The sequence below is a fragment of the Phaenicophaeus curvirostris genome, chromosome Z (genome assembly GCF_032191515.1).
Source record: "Phaenicophaeus curvirostris isolate KB17595 chromosome Z, BPBGC_Pcur_1.0, whole genome shotgun sequence".
Lineage (NCBI taxonomy): Eukaryota > Metazoa > Chordata > Aves > Cuculiformes > Cuculidae > Phaenicophaeus > Phaenicophaeus curvirostris.
In genome coordinates, this window is record NC_091431.1 from 41,305,671 (window position 1) to 41,318,072 (window position 12,402).

A 12,402-nucleotide genomic window follows, 5' to 3' on the forward strand; every position below is an offset into this window, starting at 1 on the left:
TGAATATGCAGTAACAACTGCATTTAGCTGCAATACCTTCAGAAATTAAAACAGAATTTTTCTTGTTGTGTTCACTGCACTACCAGTGTGGTGATTAACCTTTCTTTCAGTTAACACCATCAGCCACACAATCTATATTCCAGCAAAACTCTTTACATAGCTGTGCCAGCTACGTTCTACACTATATGAGACCTCAGTTGCTGAAACAACAAATCCCAGAAGTCTCTGACTGAGTTTCCATTTCTGACATTTGAATATTGAAATCAGTTCTTTCTTTTTCTACTTTTGATTTTTCCAAGACTGAAAAGGCAGACATAGGTGAAGGACTCCCAGCCAAGTATTGGAGACCATGAAAGCAGTCAGAAATGCATCTCTGAATGATGTCCATCAGGAACTCTTCAATAATCAAGATGTTGCTTGACTGTCATGCCACTGAAATGTCATGTTTTCAGCTGAACTGTGGGGAAGTCTGGAGCAAGTCCAGAGAAGAGCAACAAAGCCGGTGAAGGGACTGGAGAACAAGTCTTACGAGGAGCAGCTGAGAGAGCTGGGGTTGTTTAGCCTGGAGAAGAGGAGGCTGAGGGGAGACCTCATTGCTCTCTCCAGATACCTGAAAGGAGGTTGTGGAGAGGAGGGTGCTGACCTCTTCTCCCAAGTGACGGGGGACAGGACAAGAGGGAATGGCCTCAAGCTCCACCAGGGCCGGTTCAGGCTGGACATTAGGAAAAAATTCTTCACAGAAAGGGTCATTGGGCACTGGCAGAGGCTGCCCAGGGAGGTGGTTGATTCACCTTCCCTGGAGGTGTTTAAGGCACGGGTGGACGAGGTGCTAAGGGGCATGGTTTAGTGTTTGATAGGAATGGTTGGACTCAATGATCCGGTTGGTTTCTTCCAACCTGGTTATTCTATGATTCTATGAATGGAATTTTTCCTCCATTATAAGAGGCCAGGGCCAGAGCCTCTTATAATTATCTCTCCTGATTATCTGGCTCTCAACCAGCAAAAAGAGCTGGAAGGGAAAACTAATCCTGTAAACAAAACTAAGAAATAGTAAAGAGGAGAAGTAAGAGAATCTAGAGGGACAAATGAAGCTGGATGAAGCCTGAGAAAGGACAGAGTGTAAAACTTCAATGGGGGCAAGCCGATAAGAATAATGGCTGCTAACGCCATATGCATTTTCACTGTTCTGGATCTAGTTATCTCACGGGGCAAACCCATTTTGAATAGAGCTATGGTTCACTAAAGATCCATGGTAGAAAACAAAAAGATTGATTGAGAGAGGTATTCCAGAGATGCAATGTGGGGGACATTCTAGTGCATTGCAGTTTGCCCTGCAGTCTTTCACCTTTCATCAGTGCTAAGAAAATCAAGTGATGTTTATGGTGATACAAAAATTATTTTCTTGAACTGGCCTACTAAATACTTTGCACAAAATGACACACATAAACCAGCATGAACTTGGAAGATATGGAAAATATTTCAGGAAAATTCCTTTGCATTTAAGAGATACATCATTTAAACAAAGACACCTGATCTCTCATTTCCAAGCACCTTTATAGCAGGACATTTGTTGTTTTTGAGTTTTCTCTGCTTTGAGCTACAAATTGTGTCAATACTGTTTTCACACTTTCCAAAGGCTGGATAAGCTCTCAGTTCACCACACATTTTGTAAGCACAGTACCTCATTGTGAAGATTGTCTAGATTTAGTAACCACATTCCAGCTGCCTTGAACTCTACAGTAGTGCTGAATACATAAAGCACCTCAGAAGCTTAAACAATGTCTTTTCCTAGAGCTCCTTTCTCTGATTTACAGTTCACCCATTCAGGGTCATCTGATCAATAGAAAAAGCAGACAAAGACTTCGGAAATATTTCATAAGAACTGTTTTTCTTTGCTTTAGAAAGCAAAAGAGATACTCAGATCTAAGTAAAACAAGTACTCATATTGCAGCCTTTGTTTTCTCACCAGTTGTGATGCTCATAAGATTCAAATCTATGGTCACTGCAACTTTTCGCATCACTTCTGCTAGGCAGAACCCCTCCAACATACCTTATTTTCGAAATACTAGTATGTCTTGACTTCTGTGTCAAGAAATGTCCTGTTCCCTTATGTCCTGTTCCCTTTTAGCAGGGTCCCTTTGTATTTACTTTTCTATGTATTCCTAACTATATGTGCCAAAATTGTAATAGCTTTAATAGATTTTCAATAACTTTGATTCCTTCCTTCTGGGGAATTCCTAGTACACCTTAACTACCATTTGACTATTCCCTGGCTTATAAAAATCAAGCTGGACTTGTAGCTTCAGACACTGTTGTTCTAAGAGAGTGGTCTGCAGCTGACAGGGCTAGCCACTTTTCATTGCCCCCCTAACATATTTCACAGGAGTCCACACAGCAGATGAGTGAATCTAGAGGCACTGAAGGGTTCAAAACTAAGTCAATTTAATATAACCAATGAATTCATTAACTTCTAAAAAAATGCCTAAAGTCCCAAATTCTTACAACCGAGTACTATAATTTTAAATCGTTAACACTTATATCTAGGTGCTTTTTTAAAAAAAATATTCTAAATGCAGGTCCAACATTTCTGAACCAGAAAATGCAGACTTTATTTGGTCTCTGGCCAAGGAATGATTTTCCGGAGTTTGTGTGCTTAGCAACAAGAACAAGTAAATCTTTGAGGCTATCACAATGGAGTAAGTATTCCATATTATAGGTGTGAAATTTTAAAGGGAAAAAGATTTAATGGCTTTCCCAATGTACTGATATTAATTTTGAAACTTACAATTCAGATTTTTCAGTTTCCAATTCTGAGATTTTTGTACTACACTACAGAACTCTTGTTTTATAAGTAAATACATTCTTTGCTCCCAACTTAGCTATTGCTCATATCCGTCTCTAGAGAAACTTAAAACTAAGCGGCATTTTAAGACTGTACTCTATGTGCCTATATGTTGAGATTTGCATTTATTTGCTGTACTGAGACATCATATTTTTGAATGCCATCTTGCTTGGTTCTTACCTCTCACCAAGGACTTACAGGTACTTATTGATTAGCAGCATTGCCATAGTTACAAATATCATACCTTCCCATGTGTTTTCTACCATTTTTTTTTCCAATTATGCTTACATGGAATCCCCTGACAAACCCCCACTTGAGTACAATTTATTTTGGGCTCTTATAGTCCTATTCACATTTATATGATGAAATATAAAGTGACAGAAACAGCAAAGCAGATAAAACCCAACTCAGCATTTGAGTAGACCTTCACTTTGCTGTTATGCATATTGCTAAGTCTCTTCAAATGGCTTATAACAATTATTTTTTGATGAGAATTCAAAATATCTGGCCAGTTCCATGGTAACACAAGCAGTCAGAAAAACTGTGAGAGACAAGTTACAATCTCTTGTGTAAATAATACAAAGTTAATAAAGTAATCAATAAATATTTTTAAATATTCTGTTTGTGTATTAAATACAGAAACTTAAACTGTTCTAAAGGAACCATTCCATCACCAGAGAAAAAAATGTATATTTTTTAAGTTTTCTATAAGCCATACGTTTGACTCAAAAAATAAAACCAAAGCTAGTAAATTACATTTTAGATTTCTGTTTAAAGACCTTCATGGAGAGACTGAGCCTGACAGATCTCAGGAAATTCAAATGTGGAAGTAGAAACGTAAGTGTAAGAGGGATGTAATTCATGCCATTATACCTGTTTGAAACAATTTGTGTGAGTTAAGGATAGAGTGCTAGCATAAACTTTGAATTTATTGGCTTTTGTTGCTTTAAATCAGAACCTTCACATTATTTAAACATAGGTTTTGTATTTAATATTCAGAGCAATAGAACACATACATTTAGCTGCAGATAGATACATAATTTATGTTGGTAGGAAGCATACCTTATAACGCTTAAGTGGCTTATTAAACTTGTTTCACCTGATATGGGATAAATTCTGTAATTGACGGCAAGTTGTAGGCAAATCCTTCATATGAATTTAAGATTACCTTATGTTATAGAAACTATTCTGCTTTGGTCTCTCAAGGGCTTTTTTTTTTTTTCTGGAGAGAAATATATGAAATATGTTAATGTTGTCTAAAAATGACTTAAACCTGAACTCCTACATGAAATTAGTTTAGCGGTCTCAGCTCATCCCCTAGCAGACAGTTTAGTTTATCAGGAAAACCATCACACGTAATTTGGCATCAATCAGTAGGATGAGCAGCCTCTGATCTGAACAGGCCTGGCAATAAGCCTGGGGAGGCTGAAAGTCTTCTTACTTTAGGGACCGTGTACTCTTGAAGTCAGAAGGGAAGTAATGTTGTGCAGGGAAGTTATTTCGGTTCTCCTTGCTCCCTCTCAAGTTTATAGTTCATAGTGGAATTCCTTGAAACTACTCCACCTATTTCATGAGCATGGATAGGAAAAAAGAAAGTGAAAAGGATTTTCTGTCAGACAGTGGATTCCACTCAGATCTACTGACATCAGAATTTTCTTGCAAGTCTTCTATCATTTCTGTTATACATATGGCTCTAACAATGTGGACTGGGAAGAGTCTTAGGATAGAATAGGCTAGAACTAGACTGTGGTGCTACAAGTATTATGACAACTAACATCTCCCTTGTTCCCTGCATTATAATGGATTGAAATGCTAATTGCCAGCAATAATTTGTTTGACTCTTTTTTTTCCTGATGTTAACTATTGATAACTATAGAGTGAGATTTTAAGATGGAAATTCTGATGCTAACAAGACATGTCTAAAATAAGTAGAGGAGGCAGGGTGACTAAAATGTAGACATCGTGGCACTGTAGTGTTTAAAATCACTGCTTTTTAAGGAACAGATAAAGGTAGATTATCAAGTAAGTGAATATCATCTAGTATTTTTCTTCAACTGCTGTTACGTGTTTGTTTCTTTAGTAGTCACATTGCATGAGACTGGAATTAATGATCATTTAAGGAAAATTTTTCTCAAACTTCTGCAAATCATGCTCGTCACCAAGACAAGTGGAACTTTGCTGCTAAGATTTCTCCATAGTTAATATACTATTACTTTCTGAGATTACATTATCTCAACTTTCTTAAAGGTTTTGAATAATACAACTGTTAATATTTATAACTGTAATGCCAACTCCTTTAGAATTTAGATAATGTGATAATGAAAATGAACAGAGCAGTTAGACTTCAGTTGTGGTTGTTCAAGCTAGTTGCTACCAAGTTATGCTGGTAACTCTTAGCTACATAACTACATATGAAATATTTCTGCACAATCACAGCTTCTGGAAACTTAACTTAGAGACAGAAGAATGAGAGGGAATCTGAGCTATGATCAAGAGGTCTTTTCTTCATTTGCCATTAGTTTGCCCTTTTATTGTGGAAAGATATGCCAGCACACACAAATCTAGAGCAGGAATAGTCACAAACAGATAGCAGCTGTGTAAATCAATGAAAGAACACCATAGCTGAGCTAGACAGGTAGCATTTCTGTTGATGGCATTTGCAGCAGATGGCTCTTTCTTCATTTCTTCTACAAAGAAATGACATATTTGGAGAATGTTCCCAAGAGTTCTTTAAAAAGGTTGTTACAAGCTACAAAATAAAGAAGACTTCAAGCAAATTTTAAGATTTTAAGATTTTGATAGTTGTTAAACCATAGAATCATAGAATCATAGAATCATAACATAGTTTGGGTTGCAAGGGACCTTAAAGATCATATTGTTCCAATACCCCTGCCATGGCCAGGGACAGGTCCCACTAGGTCAGGCTGCCCAGAGCCCCATCCGGCCTGGTTTTGAACACCTCCAGAGATGGGGCATCCACAGCTTCCCTGGGCAACCTGTGCCAGTGTCTCACCACTCTTACGGTGAAGAAGTTCTTCCTTACATCAAGCCTAAATTTGCTCCTCTCCAGTTTATACCCATTCCTCCTCATCCTTTCACCACAAGTCTTTATGAATAGTCTCTCTCCAGCTTTTTTGTAGGCCCCTTTCAAGTACAGGAAGGTCACTATAAGACCTCCTCAGAGCCTTCTCTTCTCCAGGCTGAACAAGCCCAACTCTCTCAGCCTGTCTTCAGAACAGAAGTGCTCCAGTCCTCTGATCATCTTGGTAGCCCTCCTTTGGACCTGTTCCAATAGTTCCATATCCTTCTTATGTTGAGGATTCCAGAACTGGACACAGCACTCCAGATGAGGTCTCACAAGAAAGGAATAGAAGGGCAGAATCACCTCCTTCGATGTGCTGGCCATGCTTCTTTTGATGCAGCCCAGGATATGGTTGGCCTTCTGAACTGCAAGCGCACATTGCTGGCTCATGTTGAGCTTCTCATCAACCAGCACCCCAAAGTCCTTCTCTGCAGGGCAGCTCTCAATGACATCATTCCACCATCGTGTACTGAAATCGGGGATTGCCCAGACCCAGGTGTAGGACCTTGCACTTAGCCTTGTTGGACATCATGAGGTTCACACAGGCCCACTTCTCCAGCCTGTCCAGGTCCCGCTGGATGACATCCCGTCCTTCCGGTGCAGCAACTGCACCACTCAGCCTGGTGTCATCTGCAAACTTGCTGAGGGTGCACTTGATCTCGCTGTCAATATCATTGATGAAGATATTAGAAAGCACTGGACCCCTGAGGGACACCGCTTGTCATGGCTCTCCACCTGGACTTTGAGCCATTGAGCATTACCCTTTGTCTGGTCCCTCACTGGATCTCTGCAGAATTAGGTTACTCATTACAATTATTCTGTTATGCATTTATGGGCTTCCTTAAATTCATGGTTTATATGGTCCAGCCATTTTCAGAGGTATGGGGTTTCAATTGCAGGAGAGTAATTAAGCTTCGGTTTGGTTTTGCCTCTGTATTCCTACTTGCAAACACTCAGACCCTGAATGGATACACAGAGCAGAAGTATGTGATATACAGCATCAACCTGGATGGCTCTGTAACAAATAATTTTTTAAGCAAATAATAAGAAAGTTAATGGTAAAATTGTTAGTGGAGCTTTAGGATCCAGATTCCACAATCTTTACTGACAGCAGTAGTCCTTTTTCACGTTAGTAAATTTACAGGCAGCAAAGATCACTCAGGAGACTAGATTTTGTGGAAGTAGGCTCAGATTTCAGGTGAAGGGTCATCTTCTCTGTTAAACAGATATTTTTGACCATATGACAATAAAAATATTCTCATATTTTTGAGACATTTTAGAATGTCCCACAGTTTTCTCTAATTGCTGAATCTATCAAAGCAGTAAAATAAGATTTTAGCCACTATTCTCTTAATGGCCCATTGAAGAAATATTTAAAAGGAGCTTGGCACTCAAAGAAATAAAAATTTTTATTAAGAAGTCAGGCTGAAAGCCTGTGGAAACCCTTGTTTCTTTATTCTCTGTATTATAGAAAGACAAAGTCTTTGATATAGGACGGGAGAGAGAAGGAGGCTGACCATTAAAGAAGCCAATAGCACATTTGCATTGTGCTTTTCAGATACTACAATTCAGTGTTGGAGTAAGCAGATTACATGAGACAAAGCTCTTGAATCAGGAACACAGTTGGCTTTGAGTGTGACTGGCAAGTGAAAAGAGGCTTTTAAGTGTAAATCCAGTGGAATATTCCAGCTGAAGTGAAGAAGTTATAGCCCTGCAGTCCTCAGTAAAGAAGTTACAGTCCTCAGAAAGCGTGTCCAGCTGTGATATTCCTACTTCAGGGCACCAAAAGAAAAGGGAAAGTTTTAATCCATTAGACAGGTTAAAACTGTCAGATTTGTTATCCTCCCAAAGCAGACAATGTTTTTTGGCTCTAAAATAAGAACTGATGTAAAGATTAAGATTATCTTCATTTCTTTTCAGGAGCTAGCATAAATATTTTGCAAATAAAAAACTTGTAGACTTTTTTCACTGCTGTAGCAGCAGTTCACACAGATGATTCTTTTCCACCGGACTGCAGAGAACAAGCTCTTTTTTCATACTCTGTCTTGCTGTTCATCCAAGAGATCTCCAAAGTTAGTGTTAGAGAAACAGATACAAATCATCTAATGCACAGCAAATTTTCACTGGCACCATGTTTCATACTGATGTAGCTTGGACTTAGTTTAATGACATTAGGATAGGTTTGATATCATTGGATGTTGTTCCTAGTCTGACAGGTGGCAAAAGATCTCTCCTCTTATTTTGACCACAAAATGCTCAGCAAACCCCAGACGCCTGTAAGCCTCAATAGAAATGCAGAAATTCAGGACACTTAACACCCAGGATTGGGCCCAGATGGATATGACTATTCATCAGTTAATTTTACTGCTTTTCAGCAGTTGTGAAATATACACCATGACACGCTTTTTTTTGAGCAGCTGGAAAATTATGTTGTAACTAAAATTCCATCATTCAGCTTCCCATGGAAAGCATTTTGCCTTGAGAACTGAAAGGCAATCTAACTAGTGGCTAGATACACTCTCACCATAGTCATAAATGTCACGATATTTGGAGGAGTGGGATATTGTTTTAGGACAAAGTAATTTTTAGTGACATTTCTTTTGCTTTGTACCTAACATGGGAATTTTTTGCATTTTCTCTGTGAAATACAGAAAAACAGAAAATATAATATGTGTAGCATCCTTTTTGTAGTGTAATTATGCATTCTTTTTTCAGTTGGACTGTAAATCCTGAGAGTTTTTCCCTTGCAAGCCAAATTCTGCTGTCTTTACCAAACTCAATGGGCTGTTACATCAGCCTTCAAAGTAATCTCAGTGGGACAAATTCCTGTCTCTAATACATCCACGTGAACTGAAAGCAATCCTACAATTATGATTATACCAATAGCAGAGTTCATCACAGTGATTTGAAAGAGGCAGCCAGGCAGTATTTGCCCAGCAGTATTTGCCCTCAAACACTTTATTTTCTTCTTGCATTCAGCACCACAGCCCTGTGTATGTTAATGTGTCCCATAGAATTGAATGAACAGAAAAAGACTAATGAGTAATGTTTGCAACTTCCATTATTGGAGAAGTGGTCGTCCTTCATTTCCCACTGAAGTCAATGAAAGCTGAATGTTTTGGAAGGGAAAGTGGTGCTCGGCTCTCCACTTATTTATGTTCCAATGCATTACAAAGTGCAGGTGGAAAAGTATTATAGAACCACTAACTTCCACCTAAGTTAGTGCTGAAGATCATGTCTAATTTCTGTTTTAGCCTTAACAGTGATCTGGGACTGGTTTTGAAGACCTCATGTTCTGATAGATGTGAGGACTAGAAGCCTCTTTTAAAAGATCATAGCACCTGCCTAAGCTTCTTGTAATATTGCAATTATTTCTTACACTGAAAAAATTAGCTGTTGAGACTTTCCAGCCAGGTTATGCTACATGGTATTGCAGTATCAAATGATGCCAACAGGCAACAATTCCAGTTGTAGACACTTTAAGAAGTGATTTTTCAGCCTTTTCTGCCTCTGTTTTTTTCTATCACAAATTGCAGGTGCATGGAATCTAAAAACATAACCCGAAGTGCTTAGAAAGAAAACATTAGCTATATCCGGAGTTTTGAATTTGTCATTTAACATTGTTCTCTAGTAAAATTCACTTGAATTCAATGGGACACACATGACCCCTAAAGAAGCAATTTGTTTAAGATAGTGGAAGTTTTGAATGAAAAGAGAATCGATAGCTACCACCTGATGTGCAGTGGGGGATTTTTGAAATAAGGAATTTAATATTTTATGACTTTTAACATTTTAACACTGTGGTGTATTTCACTTCGTTATAAGTTATTTTCACTTTCATGAAAATTAAAAGATTGTCTAGATTACAGGCTACCTTCTACATAACCACTAAACTGTTACAGGATTTGAAGCAAGTAGAAAATGCTCCACGTTGGCAAAGAAACATGCTTAAACTCTATCCAGAAACACTGCCATAGCAATACAAGCACAATACATTCTTCATGCATAAACTGATGCATGTGTTGAATTTTTCATGCATGAACAGTAACTTTGAAGACAATGACCTATTCATATTCACAAATACAGCACACATAAGCACTGAAGGATGATTTAATCTTTGTCAAAGTGTGAACACCTTTTTTTTATTTTATCAGAAAAATGGAAGGATTCATTGCATAATTTTCCACATAAAATACTGTTAAGTGTAGGGTACTGCATTTATTCATTGTAACTAATAGCATGCTTAAGCATATAAGAAATAGAGTATCTTGCTTTATTGCCTAAATATTGAAATACTATGGTGGAAATTATTTTTTTTCACTGAATATAAAAGAAGAACTTTAAACTATGGCCTCACTGCTGATTAGGTTTGTTTACTTCTAACATGTGTGCTGCTAATGTTTTAGATTTACCTGAAAATGCCGGGCAGAACAGAACTGTTTGCAAGTCACAGAATCTTACTGGTATGGAGAGGTCTTTGTGAACAAAGCTTCAAGAGTTTTCTGGCTCATGAAATGCCAGGTTTATTCTGTTTCTTTTTCATAAAAACAGAACTCTGCAAGGATCCCTGGCAGTGATTTCCTCTGGCCACTGTATTACATGGGGAAAGACTCCAGACCTTTGCTAGCCAGCAAAGGAAGGAGGAATTTTGAGTTTCTGACCGCACTGAGATCGACAAGAGGTGAGTGATATTAAAATTCATCTTGTTGCATGATTGCCATGCTGTCTTCAGTATCTTTTAACCACTCTATTAAAAGGCCATTTGAGCTATACTGCCACCAGTATATAAAAGCCCTCTGGATTCTGAAAAGTGCTAGCGCAAAACCTGCATTCCTGTGTTTCACTGGAGTTGTTTATTGTAGCTTTCTCATAATTACCATATTTCTGTTTCTGAAGGCAGCAAGGTGATTTTCGAGGAATCTTTTTCATCCTGTATGCACAAAAATGTCTCCTACTTTCACGGTATCAGAGCCAATATTTAGGTGAGAAATTTCATTATAATTATCAGCAAGTCAGCAGGTAAACATGGAAAGTCTTAGATTGTATCAAAATTATACAAGAAAGAAAGCATCACTAAGTGATCAAAAAAAGCATAGCCTATGTAGTATCATAAAACAACTTTTATATTATTTTCTTATTTTCTGTTTTAAATGCATGTTCTGGTTTGAGCTAAAGCAGGATCAATTTTCTAATTTTTCAGCTAAGCTTCATCTAAGTAACTTCTTTTCTGAAATTTAGCTACATGTTCTTTGGACACTGTCTTTCTCTAGAATTGATAATGCTTAAAATTTATGATTATCACCAATGGAGTAGGGCTTTGATATGCAGAACAGCCATTGTTTATATTCAGCCCTGGAGAGACCACGGTTATTTGCAAGTTGGTGAAAGGCCATAATGCAAAGGGGTGAAAAAGGGTTGCACCTCCAGGGAGGCGTGGACAGGACAGGTGACCCCAAACTGACCAGCAGAGTATTCCATTCCTCATACATCTTACTTAGTATAATGCTGAGAGAGCACGAGGGTCAGGGCCTCTTCTTCAATGACCAGCATCTAATATGAACTCCTCTGTCCTTCTGTGTCTTGATCCCAGATCGATGCATTCTTGAATCCTGCTTCCATGTGCTGCTGAGTCTAGTTCAGGACCTTTTCCCATGCGTGCTCTGCAGCATCAAAGTAAAAAGTGAGCTCTACAAAGAAATAGATATGAAAGACCTACCTGCAAAGGAATAAAGAAATAAAGGTAGCTTTTTAAAAAAAAAATAAGAGGGAAATAAAACAGGCAACCACCTATTTTTTCACTTTCTCTTTGATCCTTTAATTGGCAACAAAATTATGGCTAGCAAAATATGCTTATTAGTTGCTACATTTTTTTAAAATACAAAATTGCAAAATTTATAACCTAACTATGGGGTTTTTTCACAACATATCATGCACTTTATTTTACTATAAAATCATTGCAGCATATTATGTATATTCTGACATTATTTGTTTATACATCCTGCTTCATATTTCTGTAACAAGGAATGCAGATGCAAAATCACGTTGAGATATCTTTCATCAGCTGATGGCTTTTAAGAGCATCCATCAGATTATTTTTGTGAATCTGCCACTTACACAGGATTGTTGATGGTCTTTATTTATCTAATCATTTCATGTACCATATAATTTAATTAGAAAGCCTTTTTAAATATCATTTCTTAAAAGCAACTTCCCCAGCTGAGGCATATAATTATTATCTCCAATGCCAATCCTTTGGCCATGATGGGATGTCAGACTTAAAGCATGAGTTTTATCTGTTTATGTATTTGCCTGGGTATATACACCAACAAAGTACATATTTTATAATCTGCCTTTAAAGCTGGACTAAAACCCAACTGAAATGTTGGTAATCAATTTGAGCATACAAACAATATTCCCACGGAAATATTACATTAGCCATGTCGTAACAAATAAAAGAAAGTGCATCCTTCTGTGGACA